We start from the raw sequence: 22,684 nt of genomic DNA, 5'->3' as shown, positions 1-22,684 counted from the left end.
TCAATCGCTTCTGAGTTGGCCTGCACCTCTCAACCCCCAAAAAGCCATCAGGCCACCCAAATATAAGGATGGGGGAAAGTAATAACATTGCTGACTCAGGAGATAGCCCAATAGCTACTGAGAACCCGGCATGGCTCAGGGGCTGTGTTAGAACTTCCAGCCTTAGTAATCAATGTGAGAATCCTGATGCCTGCTTTCAGAGAGCTTGCACTTTTATTGGGGGAGAGAGATTAAACAAACAACTCCACAAATACATTTTCATTAGCACTCTGAAGAGGAAGTACTTGACACTATAAATATTCATTCCAAGGACAAACTGGCATTGAAGGACAAGGAAGGTTTCCCCAAGGGAACAATGTTAGGCATTGACCTTAGGGATGAGTAGGTTTGATCAGATAGAAGGTAGGTGTGGAGCTGGTAAAATGACAATTGCATAGAAAAATAGGAATGGAAGGGAGGGCGGGAGGGAGAGACGGAGAGAAGGGGCAGGTGAGGGGAGGCAAGGAGACAAGGGGACAAAGGACAGGGAGGAGAAGAGAAAGGAAGGGAAGATGAATTCAAATCTGTAACCTCCAAACTTTTATGACAAGTGAGGAAGCATCGGAAAGTATCTAAAGTAACTTTGTTTCCAACTCCAAAGAAACATAATTGAAAAAGCACTCATTAATCAAATTGGAAAATAAAGCTTTCTTATCAGCCTGAAGAGGATTCTTAACTCAACTTTGAAGAGAAAAAAAAAAGAAACATAAAATGATACTTAAAGGGAAACAAGTAAATTAGGGTTTAATGTTGGCACTTGATAAAATTTTATGAACTGTGGATTATGAACAAGAGTTCTTGCATGTAGACAATTCTGGAGATGAAAATGGCCATAAAGCTCGTTCTTACCAAGCCTAGACAGAGCTCGCTCTCCGTGATACCATGCAGCCACAAAATTGCTCTTGGTTCACATAAGCAGATGATAGGAAACACTTTTTTTATGATAATAATTTTAAATGATGATGTTTTCTCTGGGCATCTCAGTGCATTTTTCTGTCTTCTCGCACTGGAGTGAGCAACTGTTGTGGGGAAAAGAATGTGGAGGTTCCACTTGTGTCTCTTCCTTGAGTCTGCAAACTGCATTCTGCTCAGCATGTCCCTTCCCAGGACTGAATCAGGATCTACACTCCGCTTGAGGCGCTCTGGGCATGGGGTTAGTTTGGATGCTGTTCATCAACTCTTCCTGGTTCTTCTCCTTCCAGAAAGATGGTGTGATTCCACTTCTCCACCCTCCTTGGAATGAGGCTTGGCCACATGACTTGCTTTGTCCAGTGAAATGTTAACAGAAGTGATGCCAGTCATTTTCAAGTGGACACTCTTTACCCCTTTGTCTTCACCTATTACAGCAACCTTGTGGGTATTTCTCAAGAAGGAGCTGTCATTCTGAAATCCTGAGTGACTACAGAGCACCCTGCTGGCCCACACTGCACAGGTCGTGTGAGAAATAGAGCATACTCCATTGAGCCACTGAGATCAAGGGGTGGTACGTAACTTACTCTACCCTCACCCATCCTAGGTTCACAGGGTCTGATGTTAGGATCCCTTTTTCATGTTTGCCTTGCCACCTTCCCTTGTGCTGCTCTCTCAGTCAAAATAATTAGTCTACCTCCTAATGCATCTGGAAGTCAAGAAAGTACCAAATGTATATTTGTTGTGACTCAAAAATTAGGGCTTCCAAAAGAGCTCCTCCTAGAAAATAGTGAACCTGCAGTGACTGACATATCCTCTCCTTCGGACCTTCACCAGAGAGAAGAGTATGGATCGTGAAGCAGGACCACTCCACCTGAAGCTATAGACAAGAGTGATTAAAAGCACACATTCTAGAAAAAAATCTGTTTGGGCTCCATTCCTGGTTCTGCCATTTATTGTCTTTAACCTTGAATGCATAATTTATCCTTTCTCTGCCTCAACTTCTTCCCCTGTGGTGCTTCTGTCTTCCTTAAGTTTATTGAAGGAATCAAAGGAAATGGTGCAGGTAAACCAGGAAAAGTGCCTACTAAGCACTGGATAGCTTTGGGTACTTGCACAGTAATGTTAAGAAGCCGGAAATGATTTTCCTGTCCCTTGTCATCCTTGCCATCCCAGCATATCACACAGACCATTATGTGGCTCACATACCCTTTTTCAAAGCCAGTGTAAAGTGCTCATGCATTCTTGAACTCCTTAGAGTACCCGAAAGCCAAGCTGCGTCCCAAATCTTCCCCAACTGCTTTCACCAGAATTTCTAGAATAATCTCACTCTGCTACAACTATGACCACATCCCCCACCTCCAACACATGCTTGCCTTCCAAGAGAGATGTTGTGTTTATGCACAAGGCCAGCGGTATCAGGTGCCACCTGAGGACAGACAGAAGGGACAGAACCAAGAAGAACCAGAGGCCATGTGTGAGCCCGTACCAGGAAGTTTAGAAAGGCAGCCACACTCTATCAGGAGGACTCTGAAAGAACTACGTGGGGAGGAGAGAATGCACTGTGATTCCCTTTCTGATTATTGGAGACTGAAGTAAAGATTTTCATTGTTTGTCAACATCAGATACCAAATTTGTTATTTTTTTTCTGGATGCAACACCACGCTTGGACTGCTCGCAGAGAAAACCTACTTTGTAGGAGCTAGGCATACATTCAGTGAGGCTTCCGCAAGCCTCTCTCTCTCTAAGTGCCCCTTTGGTGTTCTCCTTTCATCCCAACACTCCGCACATTTTTAAAGGACCTCTCATTTCTAATATACTTTTGTACCTTAGTCTGCTTGGGCTGCTATCACAAAACACCATAGACTGCAGGGGCGGGGGGCGGGGGGGGGGGTTAAACAACAGACATTCATTTTCACAGTTCTGGAGGCTAGAAGTCCAATATCAAGGTGCCCTCCAATTGGTTCCTAATGAGAGATCTCTTCCTGGCTTGCAGATGGCCTTCTCACCGTGTCCTCACATGGTAATGAGAAAGATATCTCTCTCCCCTCCATCTTCCTCTTCTTATAAGGCCACTAATCCCATCATAAGGGTTCCACCCTCATGACCTCATCTAACCCTAAGTACTTCTCAAAGGCCCCATCTCCAATTGGCATCACATTGGGGGTTAGGGCTTCAATATATGACACAAAAATTCAGTCTATAACACTCTGTGAGAGCAGATAGCCTACACTGGGAGCTAATTCTGACCTTCAAGATTTGGGAAATCCATTTAGTTCTACTCGATCTATTTTACTTTTACTTCTTCAGGAAGCACTTACTAATTATGCAAAAGACATGGTGCTAGAAACCAAAGGGGAAGACTAAGAAGACATGATCTTTGCTCTCAAAGAGCTCCATGGTCCAATTGAAAATCAGAGAAATGTGCAGTATAAACATGAAAAATATGAAAATATATTTTTAGTTAAAGGAAGTCTATTTCAGTAACAGAGTTGTGAAATAAAAGTGTGCTATGAGAGGGTCAGGGGAAACAGAATAATATGATGGGTGAGAAATCAGGTTCTGGAATCACATGGAAATGGGTTCACATCTTGGCTCTGCCATTTCCTTGCTATAATGATCTTGAAAAAATTAAACAGCCATTCAAAACTCGTTTCTCTAACTGTAAAATGGGGTTGATAACATTACCTACCTCATAGGTTTTTTATGATAATGCCTATAAAATTCTTAGCACAGTGAATGGCCTGGAGTAATCACTCAATAACTATTAATTTAAAAAGAAGTATGGGTGGAGGAATCATTTCCACATGGGACCTAGAGAGAGAGGAGAATACTTCCCAGAGGATGGTAGGATTTTTTCCGAATGTTAAATCCTGGCACTGGGGGAGGAATTCAGTGGGCTGTGAGGGGTAGGGGTAAGAGGCTGGGAAGCACATGAGTTTGGGGAAAGGTAAGTAGATGTGTCTGGGTAGAACAGAGGGTATGGTTAGGGAGACAGAGAAAGATAGACTAGAAAAGTGAGTTGAACTTGGACACTGGGTGTCCTTAGAAGTCAGACCAAGAAGACTGGGTTTTGTCCCACATTCTACCTTATTCAATAAAATGGGGCACCTTGTCTTTAGTTCTTACTAAAAATGTTTTAACTCAAAGTACATTTTCCTAATAAACTCAGATATGGTCATGAAAAAAACATCTGTTTTTCCCTTCATTCTGGTCAAGAGCAAATCCCAGTTTGATTTTATATTCAGAAGCTTGTTCAGCCCTAATGTAAAAAATACATAATGGGACTCAAGTGGTACAGAAAACTATTTCAAAGAAATTTTAATTTAAAAAAAAAGAAGTTTAATGAAGCCCCTTTTTAACCCTAAAGACACCAAAGGTAAGTGAATTCTTAGACTTTTCCCTACTTCCTCTCTAAGATAAAAGCTTTTCTAAAAAAGTAAATATGCACATTACGCTAATTTAATCTAATTGGTAAGGTCATTCAGAGCTGGTGAAACTTCTGAACTATTCAATATGTTTTAAGTTATCTTAATACTTTCTAGACAAATCATAGATTAACAAGGTGTTTGCCAGGTAGACATCTTAATGAACAGACAATCACTGGTAATTTTGCCTTAATAAGTTCTACGTAAATGCATTCTGTTAAAATGGCTTAAAGAAGGAATGGGAAAGTTCTTTTCCCTTTTAAACATCATCATATATCCAATTAGTCAGTATTAGGCACGAAAATGAATGAGAGAGACTCCCTTCTGGTGGCTCACAGTCTAATGTAGGCAGATGATGACAATAATCTTCAGGACACTACTGTTGAAGTATAACCAGAGTCTTATTGGAGCACCTAATGGACAGTCCCCTTGGTTCTTTGCATTATTGCTTTTTTAAATCAACCTCATTTTTAAGACTGGCAGAAAGTGATGCTACTCTTCCGTCTCACAAAAATTTAATTCCACCCTCGTCGACTCCTAATTAGTGGATTCCAAACACATTACACTCCAAATACATTACACTCATCTTCTAAAATTTTATCAATAGAAACAATGTGTTTGCTCCAAGCTTATTTCTTTGCCCTTTTCTTATTTGAAACCTCAACTCTGAAACTTTGGCAGGTGAAATGTGTCTGTTTATGTGTCACAAGGTTGAGAGCTTCTTGATGATGAGGTTTGCAGTTTTAGTCTTCTTTTATTCCCTAGACCCTAGAATAAATTAATAGAAAGTAAGAAAAGAAATGAGTAAGTGAATGAGTGAGTAAATAAGTGATGAATTAGTGAATGAATGAGTGAATAAGTCAGTGAGTGAATGAAGAGTGAGTGAATGAATGAATTCATGAGGGAGTGAATGAATGAGTGAATGAGTAAGTGAATGAATGAATGACTAAGTGAATGAGTGAATGGGTGAGTGAGTAAGTAGACGAAATTTCCTCGACTAAATGACTGTAGCTTTGTCCAGAGAACAGTCACGTAGTTGAGGAAATTTCATCCAATAACATAACAATCATGACCATAAGAGATAACAATCAGCGAGCGCTTGCCATGTGTTATGTTTTATTCTGAGCACTTGAGTTTGCTCATTTAATCTTCATTGTACAAAGGGCTCTCTTTATTTTACAAATAAGAAAAATGGGCACAGACAGGTTACAGTGTCAGGAGGGGGACCATATATGGGCACTCTTCAGTTGAGTAGAGTACATGGCCCCATAGGGGCTTTAGAGAAATTGCACATAAATTTGTATGTTAATTTTTTGCTTATTTTTCTGGGGAGAAGAACCATAGTTTATTTTGTGTATCTTCCTGGGGAGAAGGATCATACTGTGATATGCCTTCTCCCAAAAAGTTAAGATACTTTACACATTTCAATCTCAACTTAGAAATTACTGTTTAAGGAATGAAGTCGTCACTATACCAAATTGACTATAAATCTAGCAATAATATTTTTAAATAAGGATTTCTTACACTCCAACTCAATTTCCTCCAGGTTTTCTCTTAAAAATAAATGAACAAGCCAAAAGACCCTTAGAGAAACTAATTCCACCAAACTTCCCTAAATGTCCCATCCGAAATTTCCATAGAAGGGAAGAACCAATAACAAAATCAGGAAAGCTCTACAGTGGCCATCCGTTTGCCATCCCAGCAGCATTTTCTCAGGTGTCCTTCATGTTTTGGTAGCTACTACAGATTTCCCCACCTGACTGGAAACCAGCTCCCCCCTCACTGTCCTAGCTCCCCTTCTGGCTCTGAATGTTCCCCTGTCGCCTTTGCTGGCTCCTCTTTGAATGGCGAGGAGTCCCCACATCTCATCCCTTCACCCGCTGCAATTCCTTTTCTCACATCTTGTCAGAGCTCTTGTCCAGGCTCATCACTTCAGCACAAACCTCTAACCAAGCAACTCCCTCTAACCAAGCAAAAGGTCACTCAGGACCTTTTACTAAGGGTTGTTTACACACTGCTGACTGCACCCTGGACGTTTCCAATGGATGTCCTAGTCCCATCTCCAATTCAACAGATCTAAAACCTAACTGAGCCATCCCTCCCATTAGATGAATTCCATTTATTGTCTTCTGGTTCCTCAATGATACCACCTTCATGGAAATTGTTTGTGTTTAAAATTAAGAAACCACTTGGTGGTTTTCCGCTCTCATTTTCCTATATCCAAGATCTATTTTTCATATCTGTCTCATCTGCCCTTTCTTTTCAATTCCTCCCGCCTCCATCCTAGCTCAGAACTTCCTCATCGTTTCTTCCTCTCCAAATGCCTCTAGTCTCTTGGATTTGTAGGTTGCTTTCTCCTTGCTAGTATTCCCTATGCATCCTTTGGGACTCAGGTCCCATCTCTTCCATGAAGCCTTCTCTAAGAACTCTGCAATACCACTTTCCTTCACCAAGTGAACAAATGACTTATTTGACATTCACCCACTCACCATAAAAACGCAACAGAGTTTAGAAAAGGGTGGGATAATCGTGTATGACCCCTTATTTTACAGATGGGGAAACTGAATTCAGCAACAACAACAAAAAGTGGTCAGCGACTTGCCTAAGGTCATATCAGTGATCTAGGACAGAGAAGTTTTGGAACCAAGTACTCTACTCCCAGCTCAGGTTACAGTCTCCAAAACCAGGCTCTCAGCTGCTTAGAGAGTGAAAGCATGCCTTTTTACTTCTTTGCAGCCTCCTAAATGCCCAGCACAATATTCTGTACGTAATAAATACTCAACTAATGAAAATAAGATGGAAGGAGAAAGAGAGAGATGTCAAGAATGGGAGAGAGGATGAGAGAGAACAAAGAATGTCCAGCTGACCTGCAAAGCTAAGAAATCCACACTGATCCCCGGCTGGCTGAGCAGCCAGGACCCATTGCCCACACTAGTACTCTCCTAAGAGGAGGAAAGCCAGCATCTGGATCACACCTGGAGACCACAAGAACACTGTGTTCCAGCCTCCAAGTTGCTGCCTGCCTTGACCCAGCACTGAGAGACTTTCCCAAACCTCTAGCTTGCTATGTGGTCGGTGACTCAAAACTGTTCCTGTTGTCCGAGGTATCATTTGTAAAGTGCTTTCTTGGAAGAGAAAATGTTTGGGACAGCTGGAAGGGGAGCTCCCTGTGCTAGTGCCACAAGGAGCCTTGTTGTGTGCCGTAGGAGAACACAGGCTTCTTATTCCCCTCCCTCTTTCCCTAAGCTGTGTTTATTTAAAGCTCCCACCGCTACCATGGGGGTGCAAGCCCAGGACTTCAGGCAGGGCCCTTGGAACCACCAGGGAGCGGGCCTGGCACTTAGTTGCAGGGACCGCAGTAGCCATGAGCACAGGCCTCAGGGCCCAGGAATCGGGAATTCTGGCCAGGACAGTGGGAGGCATTGGGAAAGAGTTGTTACTGTGTCTTTGGCAATCCTATAATTATTGTTTGCTGTTATGATTTCTGTCTCTATTGCCATTTCTCTTGGTAAATCTGTTCCCACTTGTGTCTTCTACACAGAGACCTTTGGAAAAAAAAAGATTAGATAGCCAGGCTACTGGCTGGACTCCTCATAGGACCTAGGAGCGATGAGGGGTTTGTCTTCTTGCAGTGGCTCAGGAGAGGGCTGAAGAAAAGACAGATGCCTCTAGGGAAGGCTCACATTCATCAGCAAGACAAAGACAGACAACAGGTGGGCTGTCCCTCCCTACCTTCTGCCCCTTTTCGCTCAACTAGTACCACCCAGGGAAATTACTACCATGACATCCTGCAGGCGAAGAGGTGTCCAACGCACTCGGAATCCTCCCCCACTAACATCCGCACAGTAGCTTCTGCTCAGTCAAGAATGAGGAGGATAGAATGGGGCCCAGAGTCTTACTCCCCCCGGCAAAAGGGCCCAAGCATTCCACCTCACACACCTTAGGACAAAAGGGTAAACCAACAAAGATGTCCGTGACTTACAAGAAGAAGCCAGACTATCCTTTCCCTGACAGAGTCTCATGCACATACACAAATCAGGGCGTAAATTTATCAAACCCTCACCTGGTCTCCTTGCTGGGGCGCTCTTCGTTTGCCAGCAGCAAACATTAGTGAGGCTAGGTTTTATTTTAATCTTTCCTTTTTTCTGTTCCCCCAAGAGAATCTCCAAAGGCAAGCAAGATTGAGGCTTTTCAGAGTTAGGAAAATTGCCTTAATAATGACCACAGTGTGCTTCAAGACTAGGAAGAGAGAAAGAAACATGGTTAGATCTACAAAGATGATCTGATTCCACAATGGTGAGCAGATATTCAATTACAGCCATGCTCTGCCCCAGCTTTTCCTCGCCAATTTAAAGCAAAATTCTATTTTTCAATTCTTACCCTACCAGTGGCTGGTGAGACATTGGGTATTTATAAAAAGAGGAGGACTCTCATTAAAGATAATTACTAGGTATTTGCAAACTTAACACCAATTTTTTTCCTATTAAGACTAATAATGCAATGAATATATCCTTACAAATAGCTTTCCTTTTAAGTTGAATCCATTCCTTGAAATAGTCCTAGGGTCAATATTTCTGGGTCAAGGAGTAGGAATGTTTCTATGGCTCCTGATACATATATGTAAAAAGAGATCTCACACTGCTTTCTGAAAGAATTGTATCAAATGATAGTACCACTGACTCTGTCTGAGCTTATTCATTTTTCTAGAAGGTCACCAGCACTGGCCATTACCAGTTGGTGTTATACAGTATCTCAGTTGCAAGGTATGATTTTATATTCTTGTCTAATATCTAGTGGGAACAGAATCCCCACCTTAACTGCTCTTCTTGCTCAAACCTGTCTCTGGTTGTTTGCTCCATCATTTTTCCAAATGAGTTTTTGAGACAATTTTGGTAATTTCCAGGGCAAGAATCCTATAATTATTCTTATTGGAATTGTGTATCCATACATTAAAATTAAGATCCATGGATTAACTTTAAAAATAGACATATAGAAACCTTCTGTGTTCCCATTCAAAAATACCCACCATTTACGCTGCCCATTTTTTACCTACCACTCCCCCTTACCATGTTGACATGATAAGCCATGGTGACAGTTGTAAGAGTGTGACAGAGAAAGCCAGGGCTCTCCAATACATGTGTTTCTCCTCTCCTTTCTGGACTCTTCCAAGAAGACTCTACACTCCATGCCCTTGCAGCTAGGGGCAGGCATATGCTGGAGTTCTGAGCAGTGGAATATGGGAGAAAGTGTGTCCCACATGCAGGCCTGACCTCTAACACACTCAATTCCCTACTCTCCCAGCCAGATGCAGAGGATTGGGGGTGGACATCAGAAACCCTGGAAGTTGGCAGAACCACTGGGTAGAAGCCCAGTTCCCTAATTACCATGGAGAAGACCAACCTGCCAATACTCTGTTGGATCATGATATGCAGGAAATAAAATTTTTATTGTGTCAACCCAGCGAGATTCAGATCTTGTTTGGTAGCATCAAGTAACTTACTCTGATGCACTGGAGAGACTTCCCACCTTCCAGGCTGAAGACTCAAGTTTAAAGACTCAACTAGCCAGGGTTCTCCTGAGAAACAAAACCAATAGAACGTATGTAGAAAGAATGAGATTTAAGGAACTGGCTGACACAATTGTGGGTGCTGGCAAGTCCAAAATCTGTAGGCAGGCCAGCAAGCTGGAAATTCAGGTAAAAGTTGATACTGCAGTCTTAAGGCAGAATGTATCCTTCTTAGGGAAACCTCAATCTTTGCTCTAAGGCTTTCAACTGATTGAATGAAGCCCATCCAATTAGAGGGTAATCTTCGTTTCACTCAGTCTATTGATTATAAATGATAATCATATCTAAAATGCCTTTCACAGCAACTTCTAGACTGGCTAAACAACCAGGCAAATAATTTCTTGTTGGACTAAACAAGTAGGCGCTATAACCAAGCCAAGTTGGCATATAAAATTAGCCATCATAGGGACCAAGCAGTAATGTTTCAAAAAAAGAAATCAGAGGCATCATGGTGTCATAAAAACAACATGGAGTTTGGATACAGGCAGATCTATTTGGGTCACAAATTCTTATAATTACCATGTCTTGTTTTCTTTCTTTTTTTAAAGATTTATTTATTTATTTTAGAGAAAGAGAGAAAGGAGAGAGGCAAAGGTAGAGGGGGAGAGAGAGAATCTCAAGCAGACTCCCCAGTGAGAGCAGAGCCCAACATGGAGCTCAGTCTCACAACCCTGAGATCATGACCTGAGCCAAAATCAAGAGTTTGACACTTAATCAACTGACTGCACAGATGCCCCATTTTCTTAACTATAAAATAGGGCTAATACATTGTAAGGTTGTGGCAAAAATCAAAGGACACCATTATGTAAAACTCACAGTACAATGTTTGTCGCATGAGAGCAATGGTTTTCTTCTCCTCTATTCAAAGGGGAGTGGCGCCCTGTCTTTCAGCAGCAGCCTTAGAAGGACAGCTCTGCTCCTTAGTCCTCCATGGCCCATTCTTCAGAGGTGATTCACTGGAACTTCCAACCACTTAGTACACTCAGTCCATTTTGGCTACAAAAGCTGCTTCATTATAACATGGAGAATCACAACAATTCAAGAATAGGAAATCTATTTCCAGGCACATAAATTACCAGGGACGGTAAAATTAATGAGATCTTTAACTTGACTAGCTTACCAAAAATGTATGTAATTCATTTCAAAAGTCCACCTTGTTTTACCCACTTTCCACCTGAATTAGGTTCCTACGGCGGTGATAACGAAGTACCACCGACTGGCTGGCTTAAACAACAGAAACTGATTTCCTTACAATTCTGAAGGCTGGAAGTCTGAGATCAAGATGTTGGCGGGGTTAGTTTCTTCTGAGGCCCCCAGCCTGATGGTCATTTTCTCCTTGTGTCTTCACATCATCTTTCCTCTGTGTGTGTCTGTGCTCTGATTTCTTCTTGTAAAGACACCAGTCATGGTCTCCTCATTTTAATTTAATGCCTGCTTTAAAGACCTTATTTCCAAATATAGTCACATTCTGAGACACTAGCGGTTAAGACTTCAACATATGAATTTTGAGGTACATAATTCAGCCCATAACACCACCTAACTTACCCACCATCTCCAACCCCACCACCCTCACATGGTGATACACACAGACTATGTCTCACCTCTTGGCACTTAAAGGGAACTGACCATGCCTGGCCTATTTTCTACTCAGACCAAAGGAAGTGGTGTAAGATTTAAAGGGACACACACACACACACACACACACACACACACACACACACTTTGTGATCAGTGTTCCACATCACAGAATCCTAGCACAGACTTTTGACCACGGAAGTGAGCCATCTAGGGATTGAATTAGTGGCCTTGTTAGCAGGATTTGCTAACTACCCACAAACGGAAAGGTACCATATTGCAAAATAAGCACAACGGGTCAGGGTATTTCTCTTAGCTCACTTATCTAGGGATGCCAACCGTATTGCATTTTACTAGAAATAGCCAATACCTAAATTAAATGGTCCAGAGTGCATGAACTATATCAATAATGAACATGCATTTTAGATGAAAGAACCATAAGCATTTAATTATCCCAAAAAGCAAAAGAAAAAGCATCCCAAGACTATGCTAACAAAGAGGCAGACACCACTCTGCATTTTGAACAGGTTTCTAAATCAAAAAGGGCAGTAAATCATGTTACTTATCATTTAAAAATAACTAGGTTTTAAGAAATGAAATTAGACAAGTGATTAATGCGTCAACTTCAGCCAGAGTTCCTTTGATAGTTGGAAGAAAATAAAAGCCAGCCAAGAAATAAACATTTCAAATTCAGGTGCTTTGCAATCTGTGCTCCAAATGTTTCCCCTAGGCTTGTGAAGAGGTGGCTTGCTCTGCATACACAGCAGGCAGATTGCTGGCTCAAGTCAATTCTGTTCACAATAAGAGCATTGCACAAAAGAGGAGACGCTAGAGTTGCAATGGTCAAAAGTCCACTCGAGAGAAATGGTCCTGCTAGGCAAAGGGCAGGGGTGGAGGGAGTGCCATGGGCTAAAGGAGAGGGGATTGTCAAGGTGCTCTTGAGAGTTGTTTGGGGTTTTTTCCTTGCTATTTCCATTCATATCAGGAATCTAAAGATGGGTGCAGTCCTTCACATGAAAACTGAAAGACGCCCATGATAGAGTAAGAAAACTATGTCGGCAACAGGACACTGTGCTCAAGGAGAGACAGAGAGTTCACTGGAGGTTAGAGCACACCACAGGAGCCCCACTGCATAAGTTCAAATCCCCACTCTGCCCCTCACTAGCCATGGGGCCTTGGGCATGGTCACTCTCAATGCCTCAGTTTGTCCATCTGCAAAGTGGAAATAATATAAACATACCTACCTCATCGGGCTGTTAGAAAAATTGAGTTAACACATATACAGTACAAAGAACAGTGATTCTATAGAAATAAACAGTTAGTGCTATAGAAGTGTAAACTCTTATTATAGCATGATTTTTTTTTAATGTAAAATAAGCTGAAAATGAAACCCTTTTTAATAGTACTGTATGTATCCCCAGGCCAGGACGAGCATGAGACAATGACACAGGAGAACAGAATTCACCTCAGGTATACAATATAACGGGCACTAAAAAATAAAGTAACAGATAATATTTCAATGTGGTGTTAAAAAATCAAAGTAATGCAAAAAAAAAAAAAACCCATGATGAACAAAATACCAAAATTTTAAATAAAGAAAAGATCAGTATTGTTGACATTTGGTTTTGTTTTGTTGTTGGTTTTTTTTTTTGCTTCAGACTTCAGTATGGCTTGGCATGAGGCGAATTCATTTATCTCATGGCAAAGCATTTGAAAGGTTACACCCCAAATTTTGATTTCTGGAGTGAGAAATTATGTGGAATTTCATTTTCGGGTTCACATTTTTGTATATGTTTACTTTTCTCCCATGAAAATACATGTATAATAAAATAAGTAAGGATTTCCAAAGTTTCATTTCTTAATGAAATCTTGAAAGGAAAACCCAGGATGAAACTCAAGTATACCCAGGCGGCGGACTGATAAAAAGGAATGAGGCCACACAGCCCACAGAGAATCCCCTGGCAAACTGTCTCCCGGCACTCCCGAACCTGCTACTTTGTTCTTTAAATCCACAAAAAAGCAAAAAGAAAGAAGAAATTGGGAACACAAGAAATAAAAGCAAATTTCGCTTAACCTTTCTCGGCCTCATTCCCCACCCCCAACAAAAGGAAGGAATTAGTGGAAACCCCGCCAGCTGCATTGTTCTTCCTTCCAACCAGTGTCTCCCTTGGTGACGCTCCCTGGAGTGAAGATTCTTCCATTGTCCTGTTTCCAAGGGAAACCCAGGCCTTGGACCTGCTGTCCTGCTCTGTCTCACCAATCCCCAAAGCCCCGTAGCCAGAGGGCCCTACGGAGCCCTTGGGTGTGAACTGCGGGCAGAGGCAGGGCTGAACACAGGCTTCTGAATGCAAAGACCCAGTAATGGATTTCGGTTCCACCCATACCCCAGCTGCTAGACTTTGAAATTCTTCCTTAACCTTCTGATTCTGTTTCCTCATCTGTAAACGGGAAGTAATAATACTCATTTCATAGGGTCGCTGTGAGGGTTAAATGAGAAAATATATGTAAAGTATTCGGTATGTGGTGGGCCCTCGATAAAAGTCATTTCCTCTTCTCCCTTCCCCGTGGGTCAAATCTGTTAAAATATTTCAATTCAAAGGCTCTGAGCTATTAGAGGGAAGTGGTGGTATGTCAATACCCAGCAGCGAGCAGTGAAAAATTATGGAGACAGGTTGTGTAGCTTCCCCTTTGCGGCAGACTTCCAGACTTCCCTCCGGACTGCACTTCCTTTGAGCGAATGTTAAAATTCTTTGACGTTTAATGAACACACTGTTGATCTGAGAAGGTGACCCAGGAGCCTGCTGGTAAAAGAAGGTCGGCAGTGATTAATAATTCGCTATGCTTAATCCCTAAAGCAGATCGATAGACTGGAGATAGTCAAAAGTTGATAGTAATGTCTTTTTTTCTTGTTGGACTGTTTCCAGGGAAAAGAAGGCACAACACGTTCCTAATATAAGCTAACCTTCAAGAAAACTTTATAAATTGAAATACTAGAAAAATGGGATAGGATCATGGCTTATGAAACTTTATAGAAGTTCTTTTCGAAGCCCATCAGTGGGGTACCTGGGTGGCTTAGTCGGTTAAGTGCCTGTCCGTGGTTCGGGTCATGATCCCAAGGCCCTGGGATGGAGTCCCACATTGGGCTCCATGCTTCGCAGGGAGCCTGCTTCTCCCTCTGCCTTTCCCTCTGTCTCTCATGAATAAACAAATAAAATCTTAAAAAAAACAATAAAAAATTCTATCAATATATCACAACATACTGAAAACAATGAAAGTTAAGCATAAGCCAGTAATCTCTCTGCATACATTCTGCCCATTTCCCCTCGGTTTTCTTGTTTTTCCTTTTTAAGAACATATACTTTTTATCTTACTAATATCTATGAAGTTTTTCAACAAAAATGAAAATGATGCATCATCATCAATCCCTCCATATAGGCAGCTCTTCCTGACATTTGAACAATAAAATAGAGCAATGCTTCCACATGATTAGAATATTAGATACAGAAAGATAGAAAAGTAAAATAGGCGTTTACTCTCAACCACACTCCAGGTTCTTCTAGTGTTTTGCCTCCCAAGTAAGGCTGTTTCCAAGTTCCTCGGAAAGCTTTACCAAAAAAATTGTCAATGCATATACCAGCCTATATGCATCTTTCTAAATTACACGTAAGAGATTATACTAATCACGAGATTATCCATCTTTCTTTTTCACTTATCTCATGGGATGAATTGTGTCCCTTAAAATTCTTATGTTGGAGCCCCAAGTCCCACTAATGTGACTGTATTTGGAGATAGGGTCTTTAAAGAGGTAATTAAGGTAAAAAGGGGCCCTTAGTGTGGACCCTAATCCAATGCGACTGGTGTCCCTATAAGAAAAGAAAATTAAGACACACGAAGGGACACCAAGGGTACACATACATGAATACCACACGAAGAGGCAGTGAAAGGGGGGCCATCCACAAGCCAAGGAGAGAAGCCTCCAGGACCTCGAGGCTCCACAATTGTGAGAAAGTTAATTTCTGTTGATGCCACCCAGTCTGTAGATTTCTTTAAACCCCGACCCACCGGCTGACATTTACATTGACTCCAGGTTTTTGACTAATTCACACCAAAGCTGCAGAGAATATCCTTAAACTATCTTGGCAGAATTTTATAAGCATATCTATAAAGTAAATTTCCAGAAGCTGAATTGCTGGCTCAAAGTATATGTGCACACACACTTAATTTCAATAGTTATCGTCAACTTGCCTTTCAAAAGTTTCCACTTCCGCCCAAGGTGTGTAAAGATGTCATTTCCCCTACCCTCTTGCCAGCATTAGATATACCAAGGTTTTAAATTTTTATTAATCCAATGGTTAAAAATTAGTGTATTGTTCTGGTTTGTACCTACGAATAAGTCTGAGCATCTTAGAGAGTTGTCAAGAGCACAGGCTCAGGGGCGCCTGGGTGGCTCAGTCAGTTAAGTATCTGCCTTGGGGTCAGGTCATGATCCCAGGGGCCTGGGATCATGCCCCACATGGGGCTCCTTGCTCAGCAGGGAGCCTGCTTCTCCCTCTCCCTCTGCCATTCCCCCCACTTTTACTCTCTGGCTCGCTCTCTCTCTCTGTGTCAAATAAATACATAAAATCTTAAAAAAAGAACACAGGTTCAGAGGCCAGATCTTGAGCTTGAGTTCTGGTATTGACATTTCCTAGCTGTGTGACCTTGGCCAAGTTGCCTGACCTCTCTGTGCATTAGGCTCCTCTTGTGTCAAATAAGATAGTAGTGGAACCTACCTCATCAATGAGGTCTTACAAGAATACCATGAGTGAAGGAATGCCAAATGCTTAGAACAACATATAGGATACAGTAATCTCCACGTTAACATTAGCTATCATTAATGTTGTTGAAAGCATTTTAGCCTGTATTCTGATTATTTTCATTACTGTTTTTGTGAATGCCCTGAATGTTTGTGTCCCCCCAGAATTCATATGTTGAAGCACTAACCGCCCCCCAAATTCAGCATGGCTGAATCTGAGCTGAGGCATCTAAGGAAATAATTAAGGTAAAATGAGGTCATAAAGGTGGAGCCCTAATCCACCAGGATTAGTGTCCTAATAAGAGACTAGAAAGATGGCTCACTCTCTCTCCTTGCACTCATGCAAAGAAGAGGTCATACGAGCACACAGGGTGGTGGCAGCCATCTACATGCCAAGAGAAGAGTTAAACCAGCCCTGCTGGCACCTTGATCTTGGACTTCCCAGCCTCCTGAACTGCGAGCAATAAATTTATGTTGTTTCAGCCACCAAATTCGTGGTGTTTTGTGATGGCAGCCCTAGCAAATGATTATACCCTATTTACATCTTTTCTTCATCTTTCTATCCAATTAGTCTTTTTCTAATTGGTTTCTATGAGTTCCACCAACCATGTCACGTTCACTGGATTTATAAGGACAGACGTGCTGGCCAAAGGACTCTGAGGATGTGTGTACTGGCTTCTACGTGGGTATCCCAACCTGGAGCTGAGTGAGATCCAGCAGGGAAAGACAACTGTAGACTGAGAATGGGAATCAGGAAGTGTTTGGGGTAAAACTTTAAGGCTAACCAGCCTAGATTTAAGGATGTATTGTGTAAACGTTGGTCCTCAATACCAGCACGAGTATGACAATCCACAGTCTCCTCCAAAGACTAAGGACAAAGACCAGGGCACCTTCCCTTGACTTTGAATTTTTTTTACACACCTCCTCTATTAAAGAAAAATATGGAGGGTATCAGTTACTTCCTACCCTTGTTCATTTCCACATCAAAGTATTGGTACTGAAATGTACTTTTTCAAATTTAAATCCAAAATTGTAATTTAATGCAGAGCAATTATAAGTAACAGATGCTGTAAGGTTTGCACTTTTTTGCTTCCACAAGAAATATACACATTGGATCCAAATTTTTGGATACGATATCCAAACTAAGTTAGGGGCTGGGAACGAGAGACTGCTAAATTTAAACCCAAGTGTATTAGCTTTCGAACTGGAAAGTATGGGGAAATTGGGAAACCAGACACATAAAAACTGCACTCTATTTGACAGACAGCCCCACTGGATTGGCACATTGGACCCCAAAGGTAAGGCAAGGGGGCAGCAGGGTAGAGACATAAACTTCAGAGCTGAAGTGCCATGGATTCGAAACCCAGGTTTCACTCGCCACATGACCTTGACCAGGGTAATTTGCCCTCTAACAAAACTGTTTCCCCAGCTACAAAATAAGAATGATGTTAGGGGTGCCTGGGTGGCACAGCGGTTAAGCATCTGCCTTCGGCTCAGGGCGTGATCCCGGCGTTGTGGGATGGAGCCCCACATCAGGCTCCTCTGCTATGAGCCTGCTTCTTCCTCTCCCACTCCTCCTGCTTGTGTTCCCTCTCTTGCTGGCTGTCTCTCTCTGACAAATAAATAAATAAAATCTTTAAAAAAAAAAAAAATCTCTGTCAAATAAATAAATAAAATCTTTTAAAAAAAAAAAGAATGATGTTGCCTACCTTATTGAGTTGTAACAATTTGATAAGTCAATGACTAGAAAGTGCTCAACACCACACCTAACACATGCTAAGAGTTCTGCAAATGACTTAATACCCCTGAGACTTTCTCTCAGTATCCGAACACCTTATTTTGTTTTTGTGATAGGGCCAATCCAGTTCCATATTCACCAATCGACTGTGACGTGCTTATTGAGTTCTAAGTGCCCCATACCACCCACACCAGGATAAAACGGAAGAATAAGACCCTCAAGAAACATCCAGCTGTTTAAGGAAGTCAAACAGGTACATATGAAACAGTGAATGATACAAGGCAAGGAAAATCAAGGAAGTCAGACCATTAAGTGCCCCTGGAGCTTGAGCCTAGAAGTGTTTGTGTGGAGTGGGAAAGAGAATGGCTTCAAATGGCCAAAGAGGAAGTGAGTCACCAGCGCAGCATCGCAAGCGAGTGAACAATGGCTCCACTCGCCATCTTCACAGACCGCAAAGCAGGCTCCATCCTCACAGACAACAGCATCCCAAGGACAGAGTGTGGTAGTGTGGACTCAGCCCAGTTAAATCCCCTGAAGTCTTCTCTTGTGGGCGGCCTTAGGAGAGGGATGGTGGAAGTTTCCTTTCCTCTGAAGTACTTCCTAGGTACCTTTCCTGTGGCATTACCGTGTGGTGTCATTCATTGTTTCTACGCACGTCTCCCTGACTAGCAGCGCGTCACACAGGGGCAGGGAAGGTGCTTTCTTTTCTTTGACACCCCATAGCCAGGAGTCCTGGGCTCTCAGTAACTGTCTCCTCTATGACCAAACAAGTAAAATAAATATATGAACGAATGGAGTTCATAGGTTCTCATGCATCTTATGTCAAAGAGCAGGACAGGTAGAAACAAGGTAAAACGAGAAGTAAGAAAATACAAACCAAAAACCAGCTCATGAGAAATGGGGTCACCATGGACCAGGAATCTATTACACTGAGATTTCTATCACATCCTACGTTCTTCATCCCCTCCATGGCTCTAGTTCCTGGCAATGAAGTTGCAAGAAGCAAAAGAGCATTCAGTTTGAAAACATGGAATTTTGTTTTCAAAGGAAGTGGCAGGAGCGAGGGAGGGTATTTTGGGTATCACTGCTATACAACAAGGTGCCCCAAAACTTAGTGGTTTAAAATAGCAGTGTTTTCTCTTTCATGATTCTGTGGGCTGACTGGCCATGGCTGGGCACGTCTCGTTTGGGGGCTTTCGTGTGGCTGCAGCCAGAGGACAGCTGGGATGGGGGTCATCTGAGGGCTCACCGGATCTCTGAGACGTCTCCTTCACACGGGTGTCTGCGCCTTCCTCCCCTGCCTCCCCACATGGGTTTCTCACAACCCGGGCATCACAGGGGAGTCTCTCAGTCTCCATGGATGCCGGCCTCTGAGAGGCTGAAAATGGGGGCTACCAGGACGTGGAAGGGCTACAGAAATGCCGGTGTCACTTCCACCCCATCCTACTGGCCAAAGCAGTCATGGGACCCAAGGGGGTAGAGAAATGGACTCCATCTTCTGAGAAGGAGTGGCAAGTTCACATTTTGGAAGAACATGCAGGATGAGATATTCCTGCAGTCAAGTCTGGAAAATACAATCGGCCACTGTCTGTTGTTGTCCTCACTGAGGCTGCTAGCGTCATTCTTACGAATCCCTACTTAGCCAAACTAAGGTGAGAAAATGCAGAAAACTCCTCAGGCCCTAGGTCCCACTGGCACAGGGTTTCATGGCTAAATGGCAGCGAGAAGCAGATGTTCCTTGAGACAAAGCCTCTCCCGTGGGCTCTCAGTGCTCCTAACCAGGCTCTTCAGTAGCTGATGAAGCTCCTTTACGTACCTGTGACAAAGGTGCCCTTTCTTCCAGGTGGATGCTCTAGGGGAGGAAACCTTTTCTCTTTTTCCCTTCTAGTTTCTTTGGTCTAGTAATTAAATTGACCTAAGACAGATGAACAGGAGAAAAACAAACTTCAGACGTACAGGAGCCCCAAAGACACGAGACCCGAAGACAGGCAATCGAGGCTCAGATGCCATCCTGAGCTAAGGAGAAGGGGTTGGGGGTTTGAGGCTTCAAAGGGGAGGAAGATCATTCACAGGAAGATAAGAAGAGCAAATGTTTGGTAGACAAATGTTTGCTGTGCCGTGCAGGTAACTCTTTACGATAAAAAGTTACTTTTGCATTAGCTCTCTCCGGGTGCAGGTCCTGTAGCTAAATTCTTTCAAAGCAGTTGAGCCCTTTACACGATTTTTATCTCGTTCATTCTCACATGACCTACAAGGTGGGCACGCCCAGTAGTAATATCAACAATAATAGCAAATAGTCACACAGCACTTACTATGTGCAGGTCCTAGCGGGGAAGGAAGGTGAACAGCTCCTCCTGAGTCTGTGGGGCCTTGATTGTCTTCAGCTCAAAATAATCCACATGCCAAAGTGGCATATTTTGGGGTGGTGTATTCTGCTCCCCCTCAATACACAGCTGGGGAATGCGGTGCAAGCTGCCACAGCTGGCCACCCCGTCTGGACACATCTTCAGGTGCTCCAGCCCTCCTCCTAGCACAACGCTCTGCCGCTGGAGACTTTCAGGGACAAGCAGATAACTGAGTGAATGAAGGAGCGAGAAATACCTGTGCTTTCTTTTCAACAGAGTGGCCTCTGGAGTAGACATGGAAAAGCAACAAGGGCAACTGGATCAGAAGGAAGGATCCCCAAGGCACTCAGCTCCCACAGGGGCAGCTGAAATCTGTGCCCCACACATCTCCTTGAGGTGACAGTGAGGAGGAATGACAGCATTTGCAGCTGAACGGAATGCAGTTCAATTACAGCCAGGAAACCGGAGCTGGTGGCAACTAGCTAATCTAGGAAAATAAAAGTAGAAAGGAGTATGTTATTTATAACCTTAGTGAGGCAACACGGCCAAAAAAATATTGTCTAAAGTATTACCAAAGAACATAATTTTTCAGATACATAGTTACTTTTTCAGAAACGTATAATTCACCAGGGTGATTTTAAAACACTGCCCTTTGCAGCCATAAATTACCATTTGTGGGTGTTTGTCTTATCTGTCGTCTTATTAAATCAGGTCCTCCCTCACCCCCACCCCAAGCTACAGCTATCAGTTTATGATTAAACTTTGGCAGGGTGTTAACTCTGTCTTCATGGTGGCTCAGAAAACTAACCAGCTGCAAGTAGAAATTTTTAGATTGCATGTCTTTAAAATTCCTTTGCATATAAACAGAAAAATTATATATATGTGTGTATATATATGATTGATATGTGTGTGTATGTGTGTGTGTGTATATATATATGTATCAACATTTCCCCTGCTCCAGTTATCAAAAACTTGAGTGACTGTTCATTCAAAGTGCCACAAGCAGGCTTGATTCAGGCTATGGTCTCCTACTCCCCCCACCCCAAGAATAACTTAAGCAGAAAAATGTGCTTTCCATAGAATCCATGGAGTATCGGTTTGCATCAGGTGAAGCAAAACCAGAATCCCCCAAGCCTCATGGATCTGGAAATCTACCAAGTCCCTTCAGTCTACCCACCCAGTACTTGTAGGTATGTAAAAATGTAAATATTTTATTTTATAGTTTATATGGGGTGTTTTATAGAGCAGAGAAATCAGAACACCCCTAACGTGACACCGTAAACCCACCGTGCTCTAATATCGCGCGGCTGTATTCCTCTCGTTATTCCCCTTATCAGTGATTAAGGGCAGCTCCTACACGCATGAAAGCTTTCGACATTCCTCACAGAAGATGCTGGAGAAAACCGGGTCGTTGGAGTGAGTGTGTGGAAGTGAAAAACAAGTTTGAGAGCCCTGCCTCTCCTAAACTTGTAAACCTCACCTCAAGAAGTTCACAGAGAGTTGAGCGCAGGCGCCGCGCATGCTCAGGGCGCCGTGTTGTTGTTACCCTAATAAAGGCGCGGGCTGAAATGCGGTCGGAGCCCGGCAAGCTCTTTACCTGTTTTCTCTCACTCATCCTCACACAGCCTACACAGTAAGCGCTAACAGGAATAATATCCGCAATGATAGCCAGGAGTCCCGCAGCGCTTGCTCTGTGCCAGGCACTGTTCTAAGTGCTTCTAGTGTAATACTTACGACAACCTGATAAGGCAGGTGTGCTAATTGTTAGGAAACTGAGGCGCAGAGTGATAAAATAACTTGCTCAAGTTCACACAGATTGTAAGTATTGGAGCCTGACTCTGACGTCAGTGCTCTTAATTATTACTGTACCCATTTCACAGATGAGGAAAGTAAGGGACAGGGAGACAATGTGACCTACGTTCATAAACCTGGTAAGTGATCAAATGGGATTCCACACCAACTACGCCTGGCTCCAAAGCCCTAGTCTTGTTGTGATGGACAAATTCACAGAGCAACCCAACTTCCTTTCAGCTTCAGAGTGATTAGCTGCGTTTTGCTCGCTGGCACAGCAGCTGCTGTTCACCTCAGCTCCGCCTACCCTGGCAGGACCAAGCACGATACCCTGAAAGAGCAGCTTTAAGCAAGGGTGAGATGGAGAGATGCCCATGTTATGTGACTTCGAGAACACCTCCCTCCATGTAAGGAGTCACTCTCTCGGATTTCAGCTTCGTCTCTGGCAGATGTAAAACATTATGTTGCATCAATAACCCGTATCTCAAATGCCTTTAC

General features: G+C 42.8%; 1 long non-coding RNA gene across 2 annotated transcripts; it reads right to left on the bottom strand.

Annotated features, from left to right (window-relative positions):
• Positions 1-4,169: 4,169 nt before the first annotated feature.
• LOC123797773 (uncharacterized) lies at positions 4,170-22,030 on the bottom strand. 2 transcript variants are annotated; one of them, XR_006781057.2, is made up of 5 exons: positions 21,683-22,030; positions 10,759-20,882; positions 9,877-9,951; positions 8,440-8,615; positions 4,170-5,144 (listed from the first exon to the last, which is right to left on the bottom strand). It is a non-coding gene; the product is annotated as an uncharacterized LOC123797773 (long non-coding RNA). The 2 variants fall into 2 exon arrangements; XR_015725746.1 differs by having other exon boundaries at positions 9,877-20,882.
• Between the last annotated feature and the right edge of the window lie 654 nt (positions 22,031-22,684).

The sequence above is a fragment of the Ursus americanus genome, chromosome 9 (genome assembly GCF_024610735.1).
Source record: "Ursus americanus isolate L20-20 chromosome 9, mUrsAme1.1.p, whole genome shotgun sequence".
Lineage (NCBI taxonomy): Eukaryota > Metazoa > Chordata > Mammalia > Carnivora > Ursidae > Ursus > Ursus americanus.
The sequence above is the reverse complement of the archived record's forward strand: the minus strand, read 5'-3'. Positions and strand labels throughout refer to the sequence as shown.